This window comes from Conger conger, chromosome 12 (assembly GCF_963514075.1).
Source record: "Conger conger chromosome 12, fConCon1.1, whole genome shotgun sequence".
NCBI classification, from domain to species: Eukaryota; Metazoa; Chordata; class Actinopteri; order Anguilliformes; family Congridae; genus Conger; species Conger conger.
In genome coordinates, this window is record NC_083771.1 from 14,939,907 (window position 1) to 14,967,411 (window position 27,505).

At 39.4% G+C, this 27,505-nt stretch overlaps 8 non-coding genes across 8 annotated transcripts; all 8 read left to right on the top strand.

The window, feature by feature from the left end:
- The first annotated feature begins 373 nt into the window (after positions 1-373).
- Positions 374-446, top strand: trnav-gac (transfer RNA valine (anticodon GAC)). Its single transcript has one exon. It is a non-coding gene; the product is annotated as a tRNA-Val (tRNA).
- Positions 447-2,472: 2,026 nt separating this feature from the next.
- Positions 2,473-2,545, top strand: trnav-gac (transfer RNA valine (anticodon GAC)). The gene has a single exon. It is a non-coding gene; the product is annotated as a tRNA-Val (tRNA).
- A 450-nt stretch (positions 2,546-2,995) lies between these two features.
- Positions 2,996-3,068, top strand: trnav-gac (transfer RNA valine (anticodon GAC)). Its single transcript has one exon. It is a non-coding gene; the product is annotated as a tRNA-Val (tRNA).
- A 2,551-nt stretch (positions 3,069-5,619) lies between these two features.
- On the top strand, positions 5,620-5,692 carry trnav-gac (transfer RNA valine (anticodon GAC)). The gene has a single exon. It is a non-coding gene; the product is annotated as a tRNA-Val (tRNA).
- Positions 5,693-8,246: 2,554 nt separating this feature from the next.
- trnav-aac (transfer RNA valine (anticodon AAC)) lies at positions 8,247-8,319 on the top strand. The gene has a single exon. It is a non-coding gene; the product is annotated as a tRNA-Val (tRNA).
- A 1,501-nt stretch (positions 8,320-9,820) lies between these two features.
- trnav-gac (transfer RNA valine (anticodon GAC)) lies at positions 9,821-9,893 on the top strand. The gene has a single exon. It is a non-coding gene; the product is annotated as a tRNA-Val (tRNA).
- Positions 9,894-14,023: 4,130 nt separating this feature from the next.
- Positions 14,024-14,096, top strand: trnav-aac (transfer RNA valine (anticodon AAC)). Its single transcript has one exon. It is a non-coding gene; the product is annotated as a tRNA-Val (tRNA).
- A 977-nt stretch (positions 14,097-15,073) lies between these two features.
- On the top strand, positions 15,074-15,146 carry trnav-aac (transfer RNA valine (anticodon AAC)). The gene has a single exon. It is a non-coding gene; the product is annotated as a tRNA-Val (tRNA).
- Positions 15,147-27,505: the final 12,359 nt, after the last annotated feature.

The window sequence follows — 27,505 nt, forward strand, 5'->3', positions numbered from 1 at the left end:
ATTTTTCTGGAATAAATTACTCACGCTAATTATCGGGAGATAGAGACTTTGAAGAAACAACCAACTTTTGAACTTTCTGATATCAGTGTTGAGTCACAAAGAGAAGATTTACACAATTTGACATGCGACAAATGCGTTGTTTTTTGTTGCAATCCCAAAAGCCCTGTTTCTGCCCAGTTTCGAACTGGGGACCTTTCGCGTGTGAGGCGAACGTGATGGCCACTACACCACAGAAACCCGAAGGGAGACGATTGCCATATTAATAACAGTTAATGCTAAGTTACAGAAACTGCAAATGTTTTTTATATTGGAGCATGAAATAAATAAATAAATGAATTAATGAATGAATTCATTAATCCATAGATTCTCTGTTGTTTCTGTGGTGTAGTGGTCATCACGTTTGCCTGACACGCAAAAGGTCTTCGGTTCGAAACCGAGCAGAAACAACGTTTTCACCGAAAGCACACTTACAATAACCAAAGAATTGTGAGCCGGGTCACGTAAACTTTCCCAGAAACAAGGTATTTTTCTGGAATAAATTACTCACGCTAATTATCGGGAGATAGAGACTTTGAAGAAACAACCAACTTTTGAACTTTCTGATATCAGTGTTGAGTCACAAAGAGAAGATTTACACAATTTGACATGCGACAAATGGGTTATGTTTTTTGTTGCAATCCCAAAAGCCCTGTTTCTGCCCAGTTTCGAACTGGGGACCTTTCGCGTGTGAGGCGAACGTGATAGCCACTACAACACAGAAACCCGACGGCAGAAGACTACCATATTAATAACAGTTAATGCTAAGTTACAGAAACTGCAAATGTTTTTTATATTGGAGCATGAAATAAATAAATAAATGAATTAATGAATGAATTAATTAATCCGTAGATTATCTGTTGTTTCTGTGGTGTAGTGGTTATCACGTTTGCCTAACACGCAAAAGGTCCCCGGTTCAAAACTGAGCAGAAACAACGTTTTCACTGAAAGCACACTTACAATAACCAAAGAATTGTGAGCCGGGTCACGTAAACTTTCCCAGAAACAAGGTATTTTTCTGGAATAAATTACTCACGCTAATTATCGGGAGATAGAGACTTTGAAGAAACAACCAACTTGTGAACTTTCTGATATCAGTGTTGAGTCACAAAGAGAAGATTTACACAATTTGACATGCGACAAATGCGTTATGTTTTTTGTTGCAATCCCAAAAGCCCTGTTTCTGCCCAGTTTCGAACTGGGGACCTTTCGCGTGTGAGGCGAACGTGATGGCCACTACACCACAGAAACCCGACGGGAGATGACTGCCATATTAATAACAGTTAATGCTAAGTTACAGAAACTGCAAATGTTTTTTATATTGGAGCATGAAATAAATAAATAAATGAATTAATGAATGAATTAATTAATCCATTGATTCTCTGTTGTTTCTGTGGTGTAGTGGTTATCACGTTTGCCTAACTCGCAAAAGGTCCTCGGTTCAAAACCGAGCAGAAACAACGTTTTCACTGAAAGCACGCTTACAATCACCAAAGAATAGTGAGTCTGGGTCACGTAAACTTTCCCAGAAACATGGGATTTTTCTGGAATAAATTACTCACGCTAATTATCGGGAGATAGAGACTTTGAAGAAACAACCAACTTGTGAACTTTCTGATATCAGTGTTGAGTCACAAAGAGAAGATTTACACAATTTGACATGCGACAAATGGGTTATGTTTTTTGTTGCAATCCCAAAAGCCCTGTTTCTGCCCAGTTTCGAACTGGGGACCTTTCGCGTGTGAGGCGAACGTGATAGCCACTACAACACAGAAACCCGACGGCAGAAGACTACCATATTAATAACAGTTAATGCTAAGTTACAGAAACTGCAAATGTTTTTTATATTGGAGCATGAAATAAATAAATAAATGAATTAATGAATGAATTAATTAATCCGTAGATTCTCTGTTGTTTCTGTGGTGTAGTGGTTATCACGTTTGCCTAACACGCAAAAGGTCCCCGGTTCAAAACTGAGCAGAAACAACGTTTTCACTGAAAGCACACTTACAATAACCAAAGAATTGTGAGCCGGGTCACGTAAACTTTCCCAGAAACAAGGTATTTTTCTGGAATAAATTACTCACGCTAATTATCGGGAGATAGAGACTTTGAAGAAACAACCAACTTTTGAACTTTCTGATATCAGTGTTGAGTCACAAAGAGAAGATTTACACAATTTGACATGCGACAAATGCGTTGTTTTTTGTTGCAATCCCAAAAGCCCTGTTTCTGCCCAGTTTCGAACTGGGGACCTTTCGCGTGTGAGGCGAACGTGATGGCCACTACACCACAGAAACCCGAAGGGAGATGATTGCCATATTAATAACAGTTAATGCTAAGTTACAGAAACTGCAAATGTTTTTTATATTGGAGCATGAAATAAATAAATAAATGAATTAATGAATGAATTAATTAATCCATAGATTCTCTGTTGTTTCTGTGGTGTAGTGGTCATCACGTTTGCCTGACACGCAAAAGGTCTTCGGTTCGAAACCGAGCAGAAACAACGTTTTCACCGAAAGCACACTTACAATAACCAAAGAATTGTGAGCCGGGTCACGTAAACTTTCCCAGAAACAAGGTATTTTTCTGGAATAAATTACTCACGCTAATTATCGGGAGATAGAGACTTTGAAGAAACAACCAACTTTTGAACTTTCTGATATCAGTGTTGAGTCACAAAGAGAAGATTTACACAATTTGACATGCGACAAATGCGTTGTTTTTTGTTGCAATCCCAAAAGCCCTGTTTCTGCCCAGTTTCGAACTGGGGACCTTTCGCGTGTGAGGCGAACGTGATGGCCACTACACCACAGAAACCCGAAGGGAGACGATTGCCATATTAATAACAGTTAATGCTAAGTTACAGAAACTGCAAATGTTTTTTATATTGGAGCATGAAATAAATAAATAAATGAATTAATGAATGAATTCATTAATCCATAGATTCTCTGTTGTTTCTGTGGTGTAGTGGTCATCACGTTTGCCTGACACGCAAAAGGTCTTCGGTTCGAAACCGAGCAGAAACAACGTTTTCACCGAAAGCACACTTACAATAACCAAAGAATTGTGAGCCGGGTCACGTAAACTTTCCCAGAAACAAGGTATTTTTCTGGAATAAATTACTCACGCTAATTATCGGGAGATAGAGACTTTGAAGAAACAACCAACTTTTGAACTTTCTGATATCAGTGTTGAGTCACAAAGAGAAGATTTACACAATTTGACATGCGACAAATGGGTTATGTTTTTTGTTGCAATCCCAAAAGCCCTGTTTCTGCCCAGTTTCGAACTGGGGACCTTTCGCGTGTGAGGCGAACGTGATAGCCACTACAACACAGAAACCCGACGGCAGAAGACTACCATATTAATAACAGTTAATGCTAAGTTACAGAAACTGCAAATGTTTTTTATATTGGAGCATGAAATAAATAAATAAATGAATTAATGAATGAATTAATTAATCCGTAGATTATCTGTTGTTTCTGTGGTGTAGTGGTTATCACGTTTGCCTAACACGCAAAAGGTCCCCGGTTCAAAACTGAGCAGAAACAACGTTTTCACTGAAAGCACACTTACAATAACCAAAGAATTGTGAGCCGGGTCACGTAAACTTTCCCAGAAACAAGGTATTTTTCTGGAATAAATTACTCACGCTAATTATCGGGAGATAGAGACTTTGAAGAAACAACCAACTTGTGAACTTTCTGATATCAGTGTTGAGTCACAAAGAGAAGATTTACACAATTTGACATGCGACAAATGCGTTATGTTTTTTGTTGCAATCCCAAAAGCCCTGTTTCTGCCCAGTTTCGAACTGGGGACCTTTCGCGTGTGAGGCGAACGTGATGGCCACTACACCACAGAAACCCGACGGGAGATGACTGCCATATTAATAACAGTTAATGCTAAGTTACAGAAACTGCAAATGTTTTTTATATTGGAGCATGAAATAAATAAATAAATGAATTAATGAATGAATTAATTAATCCATTGATTCTCTGTTGTTTCTGTGGTGTAGTGGTTATCACGTTTGCCTAACTCGCAAAAGGTCCTCGGTTCAAAACCGAGCAGAAACAACGTTTTCACTGAAAGCACGCTTACAATCACCAAAGAATAGTGAGTCTGGGTCACGTAAACTTTCCCAGAAACATGGGATTTTTCTGGAATAAATTACTCACGCTAATTATCGGGAGATAGAGACTTTGAAGAAACAACCAACTTGTGAACTTTCTGATATCAGTGTTGAGTCACAAAGAGAAGATTTACACAATTTGACATGCGACAAATGGGTTATGTTTTTTGTTGCAATCCCAAAAGCCCTGTTTCTGCCCAGTTTCGAACTGGGGACCTTTCGCGTGTGAGGCGAACGTGATAGCCACTACAACACAGAAACCCGACGGCAGAAGACTACCATATTAATAACAGTTAATGCTAAGTTACAGAAACTGCAAATGTTTTTTATATTGGAGCATGAAATAAATAAATAAATGAATTAATGAATGAATTAATTAATCCGTAGATTCTCTGTTGTTTCTGTGGTGTAGTGGTTATCACGTTTGCCTAACACGCAAAAGGTCCCCGGTTCAAAACTGAGCAGAAACAACGTTTTCACTGAAAGCACACTTACAATAACCAAAGAATTGTGAGCCGGGTCACGTAAACTTTCCCAGAAACAAGGTATTTTTCTGGAATAAATTACTCACGCTAATTATCGGGAGATAGAGACTTTGAAGAAACAACCAACTTGTGAACTTTCTGATATCAGTGTTGAGTCACAAAGAGAAGATTTACACAATTTGACATGCGACAAATGCGTTATGTTTTTTGTTGCAATCCCAAAAGCCCTGTTTCTGCCCAGTTTCGAACTGGGGACCTTTCGCGTGTGAGGCGAACGTGATGGCCACTACACCACCGAAACCCAACGGGAGATGACTGCCATATTAATAACAGTTAATGCTAAGTTACAGAAACTGCAAATGTTTTTTATATAGGAGCATGAAATAAATAAATAAATGAATTAATGAATGAATTAATTAATCCATAGATTCTCTGTTGTTTCTGTGGTGTAGTGGTCATCACGTTTGCCTAACACGCAAAAGGTCTTCGGTTCGAAACCGAGCAGAAACAACGTTTTCACTGAAAGCACACTTACAATAACCAAAGAATTGTGAGCCGGGTCACGTAAACTTTCCCAGAAACAAGGTATTTTTCTGGAATAAATTACTCACGCTAATTATCGGGAGATAGAGACTTTGAAGAAACAACCAACTTTTGAACTTTCTGATATCAGTGTTGAGTCACAAAGAGAAGATTTACACAATTTGACATGCGACAAATGCGTTGTTTTTTGTTGCAATCCCAAAAGCCCTGTTTCTGCCCAGTTTCGAACTGGGGACCTTTCGCGTGTGAGGCGAACGTGATGGCCACTACACCACAGAAACCCGAAGGGAGATGATTGCCATATTAATAACAGTTAATGCTAAGTTACAGAAACTGCAAATGTTTTTTATATTGGAGCATGAAATAAATAAATAAATGAATTAATGAATGAATTAATTAATCCATAGATTCTCTGTTGTTTCTGTGGTGTAGTGGTCATCACGTTTGCCTGACACGCAAAAGGTCTTCGGTTCGAAACCGAGCAGAAACAACGTTTTCACCGAAAGCACACTTACAATAACCAAAGAATTGTGAGCCGGGTCACGTAAACTTTCCCAGAAACAAGGTATTTTTCTGGAATAAATTACTCACGCTAATTATCGGGAGATAGAGACTTTGAAGAAACAACCAACTTTTGAACTTTCTGATATCAGTGTTGAGTCACAAAGAGAAGATTTACACAATTTGACATGCGACAAATGGGTTATGTTTTTTGTTGCAATCCCAAAAGCCCTGTTTCTGCCCAGTTTCGAACTGGGGACCTTTCGCGTGTGAGGCGAACGTGATAGCCACTACAACACAGAAACCCGACGGCAGAAGACTACCATATTAATAACAGTTAATGCTAAGTTACAGAAACTGCAAATGTTTTTTATATTGGAGCATGAAATAAATAAATAAATGAATTAATGAATGAATTAATTAATCCGTAGATTATCTGTTGTTTCTGTGGTGTAGTGGTTATCACGTTTGCCTAACACGCAAAAGGTCCCCGGTTCAAAACTGAGCAGAAACAACGTTTTCACTGAAAGCACGCTTACAATCACCAAAGAATAGTGAGTCTGGGTCACGTAAAATTTCCCAGAAACATGGGATTTTTCTGGAATAAATTACTCACGCTAATTATCGGGAGATAGAGACTTTGAAGAAACAACCAACTTGTGAACTTTCTGATATCAGTGTTGAGTCACAAAGAGAAGATTTACACAATTTGACATGCGACAAATGGGTTATGTTTTTTGTTGCAATCCCAAAAGCCCTGTTTCTGCCCAGTTTCGAACTGGGGACCTTTCGCGTGTGAGGCGAACGTGATAGCCACTACAACACAGAAACCCGACGGCAGAAGACTACCATATTAATAACAGTTAATGCTAAGTTACAGAAACTGCAAATGTTTTTTATATTGGAGCATGAAATAAATAAATAAATGAATTAATGAATGAATTAATTAATCCGTAGATTCTCTGTTGTTTCTGTGGTGTAGTGGTTATCACGTTTGCCTAACACGCAAAAGGTCCCCGGTTCAAAACTGAGCAGAAACAATGTTTTCACTGAAAGCACACTTACAATAACCAAAGAATTGTGAGCCGGGTCACGTAAACTTTCCCAGAAACAAGGTATTTTTCTGGAATAAATTACTCACGCTAATTATCGGGAGATAGAGACTTTGAAGAAACAACCAACTTGTGAACTTTCTGATATCAGTGTTGAGTCACAAAGAGAAGATTTACACAATTTGACATGCGACAAATGCGTTATGTTTTTTGTTGCAATCCCAAAAGCCCTGTTTCTGCCCAGTTTCGAACTGGGGACCTTTCGCGTGTGAGGCGAACGTGATGGCCACTACACCACAGAAACCCAACGGGAGATGACTGCCATATTAATAACAGTTAATGCTAAGTTACAGAAACTGCAAATGTTTTTTATATAGGAGCATGAAATAAATAAATAAATGAATTAATGAATGAATTAATTAATCCATAGATTCTCTGTTGTTTCTGTGGTGTAGTGGTCATCACGTTTGCCTAACACGCAAAAGGTCTTCGGTTCGAAACCGAGCAGAAACAACGTTTTCACTGAAAGCACACTTACAATAACCAAAGAATTGTGAGCCGGGTCACGTAAACTTTCCCAGAAACAAGGTATTTTTCTGGAATAAATTACTCACGCTAATTATCGGGAGATAGAGACTTTGAAGAAACAACCAACTTTTGAACTTTCTGATATCAGTGTTGAGTCACAAAGAGAAGATTTACACAATTTGACATGCGAGAAATGCGCTATGTTTTTTGTTGCAATCCCAAAAGCCCTGTTTCTGCCCAGTTTCGAACTGGGGACCTTTCGCGTGTGAGGCGAACGTGATGGCCACTACACCACAGAAACCCGACGGGAGATGACTGCCATATTAATAACAGTTAATGCTAAGTTACAGAAACTGCAAATGTTTTTTATATTGGAGCATGAAATAAATAAATAAATGAATTAATGAATTAATTCATTAATCCAGTGATTCTCTGTTGTTTCTGTGGTGGAGTGGTTATCACGTTTGCCTAACACGCAAAAGGTCCTCGGTTCAAAACCGAGCAGAAACAACGTTTTCACTGAAAGCACGCTTACAATCACCAAAGAACTGTGAGTCTGGGTCACGTAAACTTTCCCAGAAACATGGGATTTTTCTGGAATAAATTACTCACGCTAATTATCGGGAGATAGAGACTTTGAAGAAACAACCAACTTGTGAACTTTCTGATATCAGTGTTGAGTCACAAAGAGAAGATTTACACAATTTGACATGCGACAAATGCGTTATGTTTTTTGTTGCAATCCCAAAAGCCCTGTTTCTGCCCAGTTTCGAACTGGGGACCTTTCGCGTGTGAGGCGAACGTGATGGCCACTACACCACAGAAACCCAACGGGAGATGACTGCCATATTAATAACAGTTAATGCTAAGTTACAGAAACTGCAAATGTTTTTTATATTGGAGCATGAAATAAATAAATAAATGAATTAATGAATGAATTAATTAATCCATCGATTCTCTGTTGTTTCTGTGGTGTAGTGGTTATCACGTTTGCCTAACACGCAAAAGGTCCTCGGTTCAAAACCGAGCAGAAACAATGTTTTCACTGAAAGCACGCTTTCAATCACCAAAGAATAGTGAGTCTGGGTCACGTAAACTTTCCCAGAAACAAGGTATTTTTCTGGAATAAATTACTCACGCTAATTATCGGGAGATAGAGACTTTGAAGAAACAACCAACTTTTGAACTTTCTGATATCAGTGTTGAGTCACAAAGAGAAGATTTACACAATTTGACATGCGACAAATGGGTTATGTTTTTTGTTGCAATCCCAAAAGCCCTGTTTCTGCCCAGTTTCGAACTGGGGACCTTTCGCGTGTGAGGCGAACGTGATAGCCACTACAACACAGAAACCCGACGGCAGAAGACTACCATATTAATAACAGTTAATGCTAAGTTACAGAAACTGCAAATGTTTTTTATATTGGAGCATGAAATAAATAAATAAATGAATTAATGAATGAATTAATTAATCCGTAGATTCTCTGTTGTTTCTGTGGTGTAGTGGTTATCACGTTTGCCTAACACGCAAAAGGTCCCCGGTTCAAAACTGAGCAGAAACAACGTTTTCACTGAAAGCACACTTACAATAACCAAAGAATTGTGAGCCGGGTCACGTAAACTTTCCCAGAAACAAGGTATTTTTCTGGAATAAATTACTCACGCTAATTATCGGGAGATAGAGACTTTGAAGAAACAACCAACTTGTGAACTTTCTGATATCAGTGTTGAGTCACAAAGAGAAGATTTACACAATTTGACATGCGACAAATGCGTTATGTTTTTTGTTGCAATCCCAAAAGCCCTGTTTCTGCCCAGTTTCGAACTGGGGACCTTTCGCGTGTGAGGCGAACGTGATGGCCACTACACCACCGAAACCCGACGGGAGATGACTGCCATATTAATAACAGTTAATGCTAAGTTACAGAAACTGCAAATGTTTTTTATATAGGAGCATGAAATAAATAAATAAATGAATTAATGAATGAATTAATTAATCCATAGATTCTCTGTTGTTTCTGTGGTGTAGTGGTCATCACGTTTGCCTAACACGCAAAAGGTCTTCGGTTCGAAACCGAGCAGAAACAACGTTTTCACTGAAAGCACACTTACAATAACCAAAGAATTGTGAGCCGGGTCACGTAAACTTTCCCAGAAACAAGGTATTTTTCTGGAATAAATTACTCACGCTAATTATCGGGAGATAGAGACTTTGAAGAAACAACCAACTTTTGAACTTTCTGATATCAGTGTTGAGTCACAAAGAGAAGATTTACACAATTTGACATGCGACAAATGCGTTGTTTTTTGTTGCAATCCCAAAAGCCCTGTTTCTGCCCAGTTTCGAACTGGGGACCTTTCGCGTGTGAGGCGAACGTGATGGCCACTACACCACAGAAACCCGAAGGGAGATGATTGCCATATTAATAACAGTTAATGCTAAGTTACAGAAACTGCAAATGTTTTTTATATTGGAGCATGAAATAAATAAATAAATGAATTAATGAATGAATTAATTAATCCATAGATTCTCTGTTGTTTCTGTGGTGTAGTGGTCATCACGTTTGCCTGACACGCAAAAGGTCTTCGGTTCGAAACCGAGCAGAAACAACGTTTTCACCGAAAGCACACTTACAATAACCAAAGAATTGTGAGCCGGGTCACGTAAACTTTCCCAGAAACAAGGTATTTTTCTGGAATAAATTACTCACGCTAATTATCGGGAGATAGAGACTTTGAAGAAACAACCAACTTTTGAACTTTCTGATATCAGTGTTGAGTCACAAAGAGAAGATTTACACAATTTGACATGCGACAAATGGGTTATGTTTTTTGTTGCAATCCCAAAAGCCCTGTTTCTGCCCAGTTTCGAACTGGGGACCTTTCGCGTGTGAGGCGAACGTGATAGCCACTACAACACAGAAACCCGACGGCAGAAGACTACCATATTAATAACAGTTAATGCTAAGTTACAGAAACTGCAAATGTTTTTTATATTGGAGCATGAAATAAATAAATAAATGAATTAATGAATGAATTAATTAATCCGTAGATTATCTGTTGTTTCTGTGGTGTAGTGGTTATCACGTTTGCCTAACACGCAAAAGGTCCCCGGTTCAAAACTGAGCAGAAACAACGTTTTCACTGAAAGCACGCTTACAATCACCAAAGAATAGTGAGTCTGGGTCACGTAAAATTTCCCAGAAACATGGGATTTTTCTGGAATAAATTACTCACGCTAATTATCGGGAGATAGAGACTTTGAAGAAACAACCAACTTGTGAACTTTCTGATATCAGTGTTGAGTCACAAAGAGAAGATTTACACAATTTGACATGCGACAAATGGGTTATGTTTTTTGTTGCAATCCCAAAAGCCCTGTTTCTGCCCAGTTTCGAACTGGGGACCTTTCGCGTGTGAGGCGAACGTGATAGCCACTACAACACAGAAACCCGACGGCAGAAGACTACCATATTAATAACAGTTAATGCTAAGTTACAGAAACTGCAAATGTTTTTTATATTGGAGCATGAAATAAATAAATAAATGAATTAATGAATGAATTAATTAATCCGTAGATTCTCTGTTGTTTCTGTGGTGTAGTGGTTATCACGTTTGCCTAACACGCAAAAGGTCCCCGGTTCAAAACTGAGCAGAAACAATGTTTTCACTGAAAGCACACTTACAATAACCAAAGAATTGTGAGCCGGGTCACGTAAACTTTCCCAGAAACAAGGTATTTTTCTGGAATAAATTACTCACGCTAATTATCGGGAGATAGAGACTTTGAAGAAACAACCAACTTGTGAACTTTCTGATATCAGTGTTGAGTCACAAAGAGAAGATTTACACAATTTGACATGCGACAAATGCGTTATGTTTTTTGTTGCAATCCCAAAAGCCCTGTTTCTGCCCAGTTTCGAACTGGGGACCTTTCGCGTGTGAGGCGAACGTGATGGCCACTACACCACAGAAACCCAACGGGAGATGACTGCCATATTAATAACAGTTAATGCTAAGTTACAGAAACTGCAAATGTTTTTTATATAGGAGCATGAAATAAATAAATAAATGAATTAATGAATGAATTAATTAATCCATAGATTCTCTGTTGTTTCTGTGGTGTAGTGGTCATCACGTTTGCCTAACACGCAAAAGGTCTTCGGTTCGAAACCGAGCAGAAACAACGTTTTCACTGAAAGCACACTTACAATAACCAAAGAATTGTGAGCCGGGTCACGTAAACTTTCCCAGAAACAAGGTATTTTTCTGGAATAAATTACTCACGCTAATTATCGGGAGATAGAGACTTTGAAGAAACAACCAACTTTTGAACTTTCTGATATCAGTGTTGAGTCACAAAGAGAAGATTTACACAATTTGACATGCGAGAAATGCGCTATGTTTTTTGTTGCAATCCCAAAAGCCCTGTTTCTGCCCAGTTTCGAACTGGGGACCTTTCGCGTGTGAGGCGAACGTGATGGCCACTACACCACAGAAACCCGACGGGAGATGACTGCCATATTAATAACAGTTAATGCTAAGTTACAGAAACTGCAAATGTTTTTTATATTGGAGCATGAAATAAATAAATAAATGAATTAATGAATTAATTCATTAATCCAGTGATTCTCTGTTGTTTCTGTGGTGGAGTGGTTATCACGTTTGCCTAACACGCAAAAGGTCCTCGGTTCAAAACCGAGCAGAAACAACGTTTTCACTGAAAGCACGCTTACAATCACCAAAGAACTGTGAGTCTGGGTCACGTAAACTTTCCCAGAAACATGGGATTTTTCTGGAATAAATTACTCACGCTAATTATCGGGAGATAGAGACTTTGAAGAAACAACCAACTTGTGAACTTTCTGATATCAGTGTTGAGTCACAAAGAGAAGATTTACACAATTTGACATGCGACAAATGGGTTATGTTTTTTGTTGCAATCCCAAAAGCCCTGTTTCTGCCCAGTTTCGAACTGGGGACCTTTCGCGTGTGAGGCGAACGTGATAGCCACTACAACACAGAAACCCGACGGCAGAAGACTACCATATTAATAACAGTTAATGCTAAGTTACAGAAACTGCAAATGTTTTTTATATTGGAGCATGAAATAAATAAATAAATGAATTAATGAATGAATTAATTAATCCGTAGATTCTCTGTTGTTTCTGTGGTGTAGTGGTTATCACGTTTGCCTAACACGCAAAAGGTCCCCGGTTCAAAACTGAGCAGAAACAATGTTTTCACTGAAAGCACACTTACAATAACCAAAGAATTGTGAGCCGGGTCACGTAAACTTTCCCAGAAACAAGGTATTTTTCTGGAATAAATTACTCACGCTAATTATCGGGAGATAGAGACTTTGAAGAAACAACCAACTTGTGAACTTTCTGATATCAGTGTTGAGTCACAAAGAGAAGATTTACACAATTTGACATGCGACAAATGCGTTATGTTTTTTGTTGCAATCCCAAAAGCCCTGTTTCTGCCCAGTTTCGAACTGGGGACCTTTCGCGTGTGAGGCGAACGTGATGGCCACTACACCACAGAAACCCAACGGGAGATGACTGCCATATTAATAACAGTTAATGCTAAGTTACAGAAACTGCAAATGTTTTTTATATAGGAGCATGAAATAAATAAATAAATGAATTAATGAATGAATTAATTAATCCATAGATTCTCTGTTGTTTCTGTGGTGTAGTGGTCATCACGTTTGCCTAACACGCAAAAGGTCTTCGGTTCGAAACCGAGCAGAAACAACGTTTTCACTGAAAGCACACTTACAATAACCAAAGAATTGTGAGCCGGGTCACGTAAACTTTCCCAGAAACAAGGTATTTTTCTGGAATAAATTACTCACGCTAATTATCGGGAGATAGAGACTTTGAAGAAACAACCAACTTTTGAACTTTCTGATATCAGTGTTGAGTCACAAAGAGAAGATTTACACAATTTGACATGCGAGAAATGCGCTATGTTTTTTGTTGCAATCCCAAAAGCCCTGTTTCTGCCCAGTTTCGAACTGGGGACCTTTCGCGTGTGAGGCGAACGTGATGGCCACTACACCACAGAAACCCGACGGGAGATGACTGCCATATTAATAACAGTTAATGCTAAGTTACAGAAACTGCAAATGTTTTTTATATTGGAGCATGAAATAAATAAATAAATGAATTAATGAATTAATTCATTAATCCAGTGATTCTCTGTTGTTTCTGTGGTGGAGTGGTTATCACGTTTGCCTAACACGCAAAAGGTCCTCGGTTCAAAACCGAGCAGAAACAACGTTTTCACTGAAAGCACGCTTACAATCACCAAAGAACTGTGAGTCTGGGTCACGTAAACTTTCCCAGAAACATGGGATTTTTCTGGAATAAATTACTCACGCTAATTATCGGGAGATAGAGACTTTGAAGAAACAACCAACTTGTGAACTTTCTGATATCAGTGTTGAGTCACAAAGAGAAGATTTACACAATTTGACATGCGACAAATGCGTTATGTTTTTTGTTGCAATCCCAAAAGCCCTGTTTCTGCCCAGTTTCGAACTGGGGACCTTTCGCGTGTGAGGCGAACGTGATGGCCACTACACCACAGAAACCCAACGGGAGATGACTGCCATATTAATAACAGTTAATGCTAAGTTACAGAAACTGCAAATGTTTTTTATATTGGAGCATGAAATAAATAAATAAATGAATTAATGAATGAATTAATTAATCCATCGATTCTCTGTTGTTTCTGTGGTGTAGTGGTTATCACGTTTGCCTAACACGCAAAAGGTCCTCGGTTCAAAACCGAGCAGAAACAATGTTTTCACTGAAAGCACGCTTTCAATCACCAAAGAATAGTGAGTCTGGGTCACGTAAACTTTCCCAGAAACAAGGTATGTTTCTGGAATAAATTACTCACGCTAATTATCGGGAGATAGAGACTTTGAAGAAACAACCAACTTTTGAACTTTCTGATATCAGTGTTGAGTCACAAAGAGAAGATTTACACAATTTGACATGCGACAAATGCGTTGTTTTTTGTTGCAATCCCAAAAGCCCTGTTTCTGCCCAGTTTCGAACTGGGGACCTTTCGCGTGTGAGGCGAACATGATGGCCACTACACCACAGAAACCCGACGGGAGATGACTGCCATATTAATAACAGTTAATGCTAAGTTACAGAAACTGCAAATGTTTTTTATATTGGAGCATGAAATAAATAAATAAATGAATTAATGAATGAATTCATTAATCCAGTGATTCTCTGTTGTTTCTGTGGTGGAGTGGTTATCACGTTTGCCTAACACGCAAAAGGTCCTCGGTTCAAAACCGAGCAGAAACAACGTTTTCACTGAAAGCACGCTTACAATCACCAAAGAACTGTGAGTCTGGGTCACGTAAACTTTCCCAGAAACATGGGATTTTTCTGGAATAAATTACTCACGCTAATTATCGGGAGATAGAGACTTTGAAGAAACAACCAACTTTTGAACTTTCTGATATCAGTGTTGAGTCACAAAGAGAAGATTTACACAATTTGACATGCGACAAGTGCGTTATGTTTTTTGTTGCAATCCCAATAGCCCTGTTTCTGCCCAGTTTCAAACTGGGGACCTTTCGCGTGTGAGGCGAACGTAATAGCCACTACACCACAGAAACCCGACGGGCGATGACTACCATATTAATAACAGTTAATGCTAAGTTACAGAAACTGCAAATGTTTTTTATATTGGAGCATGAAATAAATAAATAAATGAATTAATGAATGAATTAATGAATCCATCGATTCTCTGTTGTTTCTGTGGTGTAGTGGTTATCACGTTTGCCTAACACGCAAAAGGTCCTCGGTTCAAAACCGAGCAGAAACAATGTTTTCACTGAAAGCACGCTTTCAATCACCAAAGAATAGTGAGTCTGGGTCACGTAAACTTTCCCAGAAACAAGGTATTTTTCTGGAATAAATTACTCACGCTAATTATCGGGAGATAGAGACTTTGAAGAAACAACCAACTTTTGAACTTTCTGATATCAGTGTTGAGTCACAAAGAGAAGATTTACACAATTTGACATGCGAGAAATGCGCTATGTTTTTTGTTGCAATCCCAAAAGCCCTGTTTCTGCCCAGTTTCGAACTGGGGACCTGCCGCGAGGCAGCCGCGGATAGTTAAGCTTAACTTTCCTTAACTTTTCCCATTCATTCTCAACGGAAGTTCTTATCACTTCGGATGCGATATTTTCTTGGCCGCACGTTGATATCGCGGCGCTGTTCCGAGAAAAACGAACGACGTCCTTACAGTGCGGATTCCTTAACTTTTCCCATTCATTTTCAACGGAAGTTCTTATCACTTCGGATGCGATATATTCTTGGCCGCACGTTGATATTGCGTCGCTGTTCCGAGAAAAACGAATGACGTCCTTACAGTGCGGATTCCTTAACTATTCGAAATCGCCTGGCGCGAATCATTTCCCTGGGTTCCTTTTGGTAAGTCTATCTAGATAATTATTTTACTATTAACGGGTCCTCGAATGATATTTATGTTGTTGAGGTATTCCCGATGTATTATTGTTATTTTGAATGTTCCAATTGTTCGTTTTTTATGTGGGAAAATTACAGGTAAACTGGATAATGTCTCTGCATGTCTGTTTCTCAACGTCGTAGCCAGCTACATTAACATGCGATCACTTTACGGTTTTAAAATATCACCGTCATTAATAGTATTGACAATTTGTATACACGTTTGATTCGTGAAGGTTTAGACATAAAATGTATTATTGTTGCTCTTATTTCACTGCCAATTGTTTATTGACATAGGCCTAACTTACTGTCATTCAGACATCTTGGTATATGTTCCTTTATTTTCCATTAATATATTATTATTGTTGTTGTTGTTGTTGTTAACTTGCCCATATTATGTAGTTGCCCAGCTAAGTACTTAAATAATAGAGCAGTTTCCACAATTATTATATTATACAATATTTACACCCATGTTACCTTAAATTATATGAATGTACAGTTAATACATATACTTTTTGTTCTGTTTTTTCTTTGTTTAGTACAACAATGACTGTAATGCCAGGCATTGCAGTATAATTAGGCACACAGTATAATTAGTACAGGTCTCTTGGTTACTTTCATACATTTGATAACTAATGTTACTTTGATATCTCCAGGTGATCAGCATGTGGAGGCGTCTATATTTTCTCCCAGGTAGGCGCAGATGTACTTCCGAAGAGGTCTGTGAAGTCCTTGGCAAAATCGGAAAAATACCAGTACTTCAGGAGACCCAGCCTTCACCTTCCCTCCTGCCCTGGCTATTCCAACTGCCCCAGTCCCAAGCCCAGTCTCCTTTAATACCTATGCATATCCACCATGCTAATATTGTTACAAACAACAATATATAGTTATTCGTTGATATTTTTGTTGCTGTTGTTGTTTTTATATGTTCATAAGAATTGTAATATGCAATGCCCTCCGTAATGCTTGGGATAAAAACATTAATTTAGCTCAGTACACCACAATTTTATATTCATAAACAAACGATTCAAAGTGCAAGTTCTCATATTTTATTAAAGGGTATTTTTATGCATTCTGGTTTCACCATGTAGACATGACAGCACTTTTTATACATAATCCCGCATTTCAGGGCACCATAATGTTTGGGACATATTTATGTGATGTACAGTCATGTTTACTGCATATATTCTGTATGCATGACTGGTTGAAGTCTGTGACCCACTGAGACATGACTGTGGTCTTCTGTGGACAGTAGTCTCTGACACATCCACGCCTGCCTCCTGAAGGGTGTTTCTGATCGGTTGGACACATGTTTGGGGATTTTTCTTCATTATGATGAGAATTCTTCAGCTATCAGCTGTAGTTGTCTTACTTGGCTTGCCATGCCCTATGCCCCATTACATGTTCTCTCTCCTTAATGCTGTTCCAAACAGTTGATTTTGTTACACCTAAGGTTTGGCATAACAAAACAGACATTACAGACTTTTTATTTAAATTTTTCAGTCTCATAATGGCTTCCTTGACATTCATTGGAACAACTCTGGCCCTCATGTTTAATGACAATAATACAAACCAAAGGCAAGAAAAAGCCTAGAAAAATATGTTTATTGTTACTATATATAAAACACAATGTAATTTCAATCTGGTGAAACCAAAGTCTGTAAACATGCCCTTCAATATTTGCTAAGAATATGCATTTTTGATTACAAATCTAAAATTGTGGAGAACAGAGCCAAATAAAAAAATGTCTTTGTCCTAAACATTACAGATGGCACTGTATATAACATTGTAATCTTTTTTTGTGTATGTAATAAATTGCAATAATTTATCTAATGTCAGTAGTGATAAAATGTCAGTTCTACATCTAATTTAGAACTTTCCACATATTGTTATACACTGCTATTTTCACATACATACTACTGTATTACTTTTATGTTGCCTCATTGTGTAAGTGTAAATATGTTTAGACGGTTCTGTACTTTAATAAGCTATACCCTTCACCTCAGTTACATATTTTGCATCTTCTATTTGACAATATACACTCACTTTATTAGGTATTTATTAGACGTATTAGGTCTTCTGCTGCTGTAGTCTATCCACTTAGAGGTTTGACGCATTGTGTGTTCAGAGATCTGTTCACTGATGTTATGTGCAGTTATTTGCATTACTGTCACCTTCCTGTCAGCTTAGACCAGTCTGGCCCTTCTCCATTACCTCACTCATCCTCAAGCCATTTCCGTCTGCAGAACTGCCGATCACTGAATGTTTGTTTGTTTTTCGCACCATTCTGAGTAAACTCAAGAGACTGTTGTGGATGAAAATCTCAGGAGATCAGTTACAGAAATACTCGTACCTGGCACCAACAATCATGCCAGTCAAAATCACTATTGGTTGATATGAACATGAACTGGAGCTCCTGACCCATATCTGTATGATTTTATGCATTGTACTGCTGCCATGATTAGGTAATCGCATGACTAAGTAGGTGTACAGGTGTTCCTAATAAAGTTCTCAGTGAGTGGATATTTTGGCAATTGTCGGTATCTGTGTGCATGGATAGTAGACAAGTTGTAAATATTGTTCTCCTTCAGTTGCCATAAAAACTTTTACCCAACATCCAACCAGCTGCCTGCCTTTTATTTTATTTCCTGTTTGATATTATTAATTTGAATGTAAAGTTTGTCAGGATTAGAAGATATTAAATTATGTACTTCATTATCTGGCACGACCTGGCTCATTGGCCGTGACAAAGAGGGAGACGCACACTGACGCATTTAAAAAACAAGGTCAAATTTATTTGAAATTACCAGTTAACAAAAATGTGTAGTGTGAAAGTCAGTTGCATCAGTAGTGTGAGTGAGTGGATGTGAGAAAAGTATGCTGAAGCAATGTTGTCTGATGCAAACCCAAAAAGAACCAACAGGTACGTGGGAAGAGAGTTCCTTCCTTCAGACAAGAGTCAGGCACATTTTAACATCTGGTCACAGGTGCTTCCAATTGCGCAAATGACCTGGTGCTCCGCCAACAAGGCACCTGTGAAGTAACGCCAGAATAAGTAGCACAGAGCAGGGGGCCGTAACATATCCCTAATTTTAACAATTTGAAACAATAAAATTAAAAAATTAAAAAATTCACATTTAATTGTATTTGAGATAACTATTAAGTAGAATGATGGCAGAAAGGATTTCCTATCCATAGTGAAATGGAGCTGGAGATGTAATGACACAACAAACATGATTATGGGACAATTCTACAAGGAAATAGATTCCATTATTTATGTCATGGTTTGCCAAAGGGCAGATTCGAGCCGTGGTGACCATCATATGGCTCTACACCTACACACGGCTGGCCCTTGCGTGTTAGGCAAACGTGATAACCACTACACCACAGAAACAACAGAGAATCTATGGATTAATTAATTCATTCATTAATTCATTTATTTATTTATTTCATGCTCCAATATAAAAAACATTTGCAGTTTCTGTAACTTAGCATTAACTGTTATTAATATGGCAGTCATCTCCCGTCGGGTTTCTGTGGTGTAGTGGCTATCACGTTCGCCTCACGAGCGAAAAGTCCCCAGTTCGAAACTGGGCAGAAACACGGCTTTTGGGATTGCAACAAAAAACATAACGCATTTGTCGCATGTCAAATTGTGTAAATCTTCTCAATGTGACTCAACACTGATATCAGAAGGTTCAAAAGTTGGTTGTTTCTTCAAAGTCTCTATCTCCCGATAATTAGCGTGAGTCATTTATTCCAGAAAAATACCTTGTTTCTGGGAAAGTTTACGTGACCCAGACTCACTATTCTTTGGTTATTGTAAGTGTGCTTAAAGTGAAAGTGTTGTTTCGGCTCGGTTTTGAACCGAGGACCTTTTGCGTGTTAGACAAACGTGATAACCACGACACTACAGAAACGACAGAGATTACAGATATTCATTAATTAATTCATTAATTAATTCATTAATTTATTTATTTCATGCTCCAATATAAAAAACATTTGCAGTTTCTGTAACTTAGCATTAACAGCTATTAATATGATAGTCTTCAGCCTAACGGTTTCTGTGGTGTTGTGGCTATCATGTTCGCCTCACACGCGAAAGGTCCCCAGTTCGAAACTGGGCAGAAACAGGGCTTTTGGGATTGCAACAAGTTACTGAAATGGACAGCAAACCATTCGGCAATAAATATCTGTAGAGAAGTTGATAAGCATGACATAAGTAGATATATTTAAGTTTGCTCCCTTGCTAGCAAAATAAGAAATATCTAGCTAGCGTGGAAGCCCGATGGATAGATCGCTCGCTAACTAGGAAGATAGGCTGTTTTTTAATTCCCAGCTAGCTAGGGATCTTTCTATTTTGCTAACTAGATGTAGCCTATATCGTGGTTCAGTGTATATAAATAATCGAGATATTACATATGAAGCACTACATATTCTTAAAAGCATCGCAAGCTTGCCGATGCAGAACCTTTTACACACAGCATTAAACCAATATGATTGATGTCATTGCAGAGACGGAACCGGAAACGTGACCGGAAGTTTTGTAAGGGGGATATAATTTGTTGTAACAGCTCCTCGGAACAATACGAGGTGTCCATCGAGATTTCAACTTGTATCATCGGATTCCAGCATGCTCACCGTTACACCATGGAAGCCTCTGTGTGTACTTGAATTTTCTGGAACATGGATATAAGTGCTGAAGTCTGCTTGGACAGAACTGGAAGCTGGGTCTGGCGCAGCACTAGGATCTGGGGTATAGCAGGAGACTGGGTCTGGTGAAGCGGCGTGGCAGGAAACTGGACATAATGCCTGACCTGGCACAGCACTGAGAGCTGGGTCCGCCAATGTTCCAGCCAATCCAGCTGAGACTCAATTTCGGTAGCCGATGCAGAGTCTGAGGGAGATTCCCGAAAGTTGTTCTTGTTCTTGTAATCGCTCAGAAAGTCCATTCCAAAATAAGTCACAGAGGGCTTTGCAGCCGAAATCAGAGGCGTGCACCAATGTCCGAAATCTAGTAGCATAGTCAGACACAGAATCGCTATCTTGCTGCAGGTGAAAGAGTTGCTCACCAGCGTAGAGTGAGCAGATAATTTCATCATTTTGGGAGGTGAAAATCTAAAAAAGGCACCCAAGTTTCTGCTGGTTCCAAACTTAGAGGGCTTGTTCGTTCTGTCAGGGATCGGGCAGAGGGAACCAATAGCAGACTCAGGGATAATGTGAAAAGGGCAGGCATTAATGGGAGATGGCAGATCCAAAACATAATCCACACACAGGTAATGGTCAAAATCCAGCCAGGTTTAAAAACAGGCAGAGTTCAAAACCAGAGTCCAAACAGGTGAAAGTACAATAACGATATCCAAAACATAGAGTCCAAAAACTAGGCAGAGATCAAAACCAGACAGAATTAACAGGGGCAAAGGCACGGGGCTGAGGAGGCTAGAATAGACTCACAGAAAGACAAACTAGCACTGAACAAACAAAACAGACAGGTATATATAGAAAAGGTGACAATGTGAAACAATAATCATGTGAAATGAATGACAAGAGACAGGAAGGAAGTACATATAAGGAGTGGGAGGCGGAGACACTAGATGAAACGAATGACAGAGTGACTGAAACAGAAATACAGACTACAGTGATCACAGAGGGTAACAAGAGGCGAAAACGCTTGGAACTTAGACAGAAAATAGAGAACAGATGTCGAAAGGGCACAGATGTGACAGAAGGAGGGAAATCCCTTGCTGTCTTGCTGTTTGATATGATGCAGAACATTCCACTGCTGGTTGAAGGATTTTGTTATTGTTTCTTTAGATGAAGTCGTTCCCCATCCCTGACACCGACCCCGTTATTTTGCATCAATGTAATTCCTTAATAGAGGCCATGAAATGACCTGCAACAGTGGCCATTATAAAATGCCAAACACATCAAAAGACACAGACTTTGGTTGACAAGGGCAACAAACTAGCGGACGAGGCAGCATGCCATGCTGCACTGGGACCAACCTTAATGGGGCCAGTACTGGTGGAAGAATGTGGGACTTATACTCTCTCATTTTCAGAGAGGCATTTTCAGTGCCACTTCTGCATATTCCACCACTTGATGGGCCATTTAGACACCTCATGATAGATTATGTGGACATGATCAAGCAGATTTTGAGGAAATGGAACATGCTAGTGGTGGTGGATAGATTCAAAAAATGAAGTCCCGTCAGGGCTTTATTCGGGACGAATCCCAGGAGTGTAGCCAAACAAGCAAAGTCCATACACGTAGATCCAGCCAATAAAACAATAAATAATCAGAAAACACGGTGCCGAGGGAAGAGGCAAACTCGTAGTCGGTAGACGTGCAGGGAGGTCCGGTAGCAGGAGAGCTGTCAGCAGAGCAGAAGTACAGGCGAGCGGCAGGCAGGGTCGTGGTCGAGGGCGATGCGGAAGTCGAAACCATAAAACAAACAGCGAGGCAAAGGTACAAAAGCAGTAGGCGAGGACATGGTCAAAAACAAGCGATGGTCAGGCTTGGATCGTAACGTGAAATCAGTGGGATATAATGCTCAAGAGTTGCTTTGACGGACAAGAGGCAGACAATTTTGCAAAGAACAGAAGTGCGACTGGGCTATAAATGCAGGTGTAGACAGGTGTAGACAATTAGAGAGCAGCAAGAGAATGGAAAACAGGTGCGATGGATGACAAGTTTAACAAGGTAATTAGTAATCGTTAGTAATAAACCTATCCTGCCCTAGCATTAGTAAATTATTAAATGACATGCACGAGAAACGTAAGGTAACATGAACACATGATTAGTCTGTTAGTATTACCCAATCCTGATCTAGCATTAGTAGTTTTAGTAAATAGACAAATAGAAACAATTAGGGTGTGAGTGACAGAAAGGGAGAGAGAGAATGCAAGGTTTGCGGAAAGACATGTAAAAGTGTATGTTTAAACAACGACCAGTTTACGTAACAATAAACATAAATCAAAACATAACATTAAACGAACTAAGATGATAACAACTCAACATAACAAGGTAAAATAATCGTAACGAAAACATAACTAGACATGACAAGAAAATTAATCGTAACAAGAAATAAACTAAACAACTTGACGAACCTAGACAACATAATACATAAGACAATACGTGACTGAGACAAATGATTAACATAAAACAAGGCAAGACAGACCTGAAACGTGACAGAAATGGCAACATGAGCCAGAGTTGTTTGAAGCGTGTTATGACATAACATACAGTAGGCTACTATGACTTTTGCTACTGCAGAATCCCTACCTCGCTAATGCCCAGAAAAGAAAGAAAAACATGTAAATGTAGAATTTACAGTAAAGCGACAGGGCCAGTAGACTTCCATGATGAAACAAATACTTGCCTGAATACTCTGAACGAGTATTCAGATCACCCCTATTGAAAACCCCAAGAAAATAGTTGCTCGGAGTTGTCAACCCTTACAAAAAATGTTTTTCATGTTTAGAATAATATTTAATTTTTTTGAATGAAACCCCCAAGAATAGAGGCTATTTAAAATGCATTTTCCAGAAGTAAATGGTTTAAAAATAAGTACAGTCTGTTATGCCGGGGGGAAGAGAAGAACCAAAAGCAGACAGGGGTGCAGAAAAAAATGGCAGGTTTAATTGCAAATGCAGGGGCAGACAGAGCGGAGTCAAAAAACAGGCCAAGATCAAAAACCAGAGGGTCAGTCCAACAAGGCAGAGGTACAAATATCCAACAAGCAAAGAAGAGTCCAGGGAAGCAGGCAGGGGTCAAAACCAGAAATTCTGAAAAAACAAGGGCAAGGACTCTGGAACAAGGGCAAGGACTCGGGAACAAGGAGGGTAGAACCGGGGGAAGGAATACAGGGCTCGGGACTCAAAAGACAGGACAAGACAAACTAGCAGCGTGCAACAGAAAAGAATGAGACAAACTAGGCGAGGCATGGGAGTGAGGGCGGTCTAACAAATAAACATCAGGTGAGACACATGAAAGGGTAATAGGACAATAACGAGGGGGAAACGAAAACGAGGACTGGATTCACAAAGACACACATGTAATACAAATGGCTCCGGACTAGAGAGTAGACAATTGCACAGAATCAGGAGATGGAGAGATACAGAGAGACAGGTGTGAATACTTCGCTGAAACTAAGCAAGTAATTAGTGATAGAATAGGGAGGCAGAGTTGCAGAACAGAATTGAAACTGGAGATGCGTTAATAAGTTAGTTCAGTGATTTAAATTCAAAACTAGTGAATGTTAGTTCGTTAGTTTGACAAATATATTAGTGTGTTAGTATAATCAGTACTGTACAAATTCTATGTTAGTTGGGATTAGTATATTAGTGCTATGTACAAACATGAAATGGAGAGAAAGCAGGAAGTAAGGAATGTAAAATTGGAAGGAAGATTGAACCCCGGAACTACCGTAAACACCCGAATAGTGGGGCACGCAGACAAGGGAGTGACTGGGCTAGTAAACATTCAGACTCAGACATCACAAGGGAAGACGAGTGCACCAGACATGAATATGAAAAATAATAAATTACAAGAAAAATGATAATAAACAATGATAAACTAACACACAGAACTCAGGAACATAACACAGTCTACCACTTTAGGATGCAGATCTTAAAATAAAGTATATTCTTTCTGGAGCCTGTCTCTGCAGCCTATCTGCACTATCAGAGGAAATCGAATATTTGTGAGGGAGAAAATTGGCTTTTCGAGAGGTTTGTAGTCCCCGCAGCTTCATTTTGATTCGCAAGTGATGCATTTTTATGGAATACGTTTTGATGAGATATTGCGATCTGCAAGTGAAAATAATTGCAAAATGCTTTTGTGAAACAAGCCCCTGATGTCAGACCTTTTAGCTCAGATGCAATACATGTTTGCAATTTACGAAACTACTAGAATTGGTTGGTAGAGAGGGCGTAAATGTTCAGCAAACAATAATAAGCAAATGAGAATAGGTTATGCAAATACCTTCGGTAAAATTAATGGGAAATCCCATTTCCTAGATCCACTCATGCGACTTAGCTGTCTCCATGGAAAGCACCTTTCAGCAAGGTGCATCAGTAATGATTAGAAGTTCTGAAATTTGGGCTGGTTTATGGTTGCTATGACAACACTTTCACAGTCTTATTGCGTTTTCTTTGTACAGATGCCATTGTGAAATCAACATGAGAACATTATTTTCCATCCATTATCTTAACCCACTTATCCTGAACAGGGTCGCAGGGGGGGCTGGAGCCTATCCCAGCATACATTGGGCGAAAGGCAGGAATACACCCTGGACAGGTCGCCAGTCCATCACAGCACACACACACACACACACACACACACACACACACACACACACACACACACACACACACACACACACACACACACACACACACACACACACACACACACACACACACACACACACACACACACACACACACACACATCTTTGGACTGTGGGAGGAAACCGGAGTACCCGGAGGAAACCCACGCAGACACAGGGAGAACATGCAAACTCCGCACAGAGAGGCCCCAGCCGACGGGGATTCGAACCCAGGACCTCCTTGCTGTGAGGTGGCAGTGCTACCCACTGCACCATCCGTGCCGCCCATTATTTACCAGTTTTTACATTTTGTTCTGTTATTCCATTAATTTAGTGTGGGCTCAGTGCTGGAATGGAAATATTATAATACTGTTTTTGTCTTTTAGAACAAAATTAAATGACCAATAATTCATTCCTAAGCTATTCCTTAACTTTCAGAAATAAAACAGCTTAAATACAACCGTTTCGTGTATTAATTCGGGTGAACTAATCACTGTGCAACACAGTGGTACAGTACACTTTTGGGAATAAACTGAACTGTTCAGTTTTGTATTTTTACAATTATAGCAAATTGACACAGGAGTCATTCTCTTTCATATGTAATGCATTTTCCAGTTGCCTTTGCTCTGCAGAGCAACATATTTTCAAAAGCTGGCATGTATATTAAGCAAGCACATTGCCTTGGGTGATGTAGTATGTGGGGAAAATATTACTTTCCAACACAGCTCTGTTTCACTTTTCATCCTCTTCTTCTTTTTGCCTGCCTAAAGCCTCTTTGGGGGTATTTACACAGGTTCAACATGGATTTCAAATTCTCTTGCTTTATGATTTTTTTCTTTTTTTGGACAAACATATCCATCCATCCATCCATTATCTGAACCCGCTTATCCTGATCCGGGTCACAGGGGGTCTGGAGCCTATCTCAGCATACATTGGGCGAAAGGCAGGAATACACTCTGGACAGGTCGCCAGTCCATCGCAGTGGACAAACATATGGAAAAACAAATAAAATACATTTACTCTCATGATTCAATATTGTAAATAAAATCAAAACAAGTGAAATTGAAAATATCATTTTATCTCAATCTAAATTAACGATATTGTGGCATTCCATCACTTCCTGTTCACCAGAGTATAAAAAAGAATGTAAAATCCCTTAGTCATGCATCAGCATGGGAGACGCCAAATAACTGTCAATTCAAAAGAGACAGGTGGTAATTCAATGTCACAAGCCTGGTAATGGGTATAAAAATATACTTAAATGGTTAAACATACCACCTTGAACTGTAAGGGCAATAATAAAAAAGAGAAACATCTGGAATGGTTGCAAACTTGCCAGGAAGAGGACACAAGTGCGCATTCTCCCCACGGATTGTGAAGAAGATGGTGAGGGAGACCATAAGGACCGCAGTTTAATAATTGCTGACATTGGTTGCATCTTGGGGTCCCCGAGTCTAAAAAATAGCCATAAAACACCACCTCCATCTCAACAAACTCTTTGGAAAGGTGCCATGAAAAAAACCCTCACAGAGAAGAATAAACAAAGCCATCTGGAGTTTGCCAAACATCATCGGAATTATGACTGGAAGTGTGTGCTATGGTCAGATGAGGCCATGTACACTACCTTACATTATTGGCATTTGGCAGACACTCTTATCCAGAGCGACGTACAGTTGATTAGGCTAAGCAGGAGACAATCCTCCCCTGGAGCAATGCAGGGTTAAGGGCCTTGCTCAAGGGCCCCACAGCTGGGCGGATCTTATTGAGGCAACCACCAGAACCACCAACCTTGTATGTCCCAGTCATTTACCTTAACCACTATGCTACAGGCCGCCCAAGAGTATACATACAAACAAGACCTGCTACGTGCCAACAACATCCCTGTGTCTGACCCCTCTATTATTTCCACTCACACACTCCACTCACTCCTATGGACAATTTAGACTCTCCAATCAGCCTAACCTGCATGTCTTTGGACTGTGGGAGGAAACCAGAGTACCCAGAGGAAACCCACACAGACACAGACACAGACACAGACACAGACACAGACACAGACACAGGGAGAACATGCAAACTCCACACAGAGAGGCCCCGGCCGACAGGGATTCAAACCCAGGACCTCCTTGCTGTGAGTCGGCAGTGCTACTCACTGCACTATGTGTGCCGCCCCCTCTATTATTTGAAAATATTTAATTTAAATAAAGCTCATTTTTGTTACTTGGTTGTTGAGTTTGTGTTCTCTGTAGATTAACATGAAGTGACTGTAAGTAACATGCATCCAAGCTGGTGAGAATGTGATTTTGGAAAAAGCAACAAGGTCTATTATCATCATGTTCATTTATTAATATGATTTAAATGATTAATTAAATTAATTTGTTATA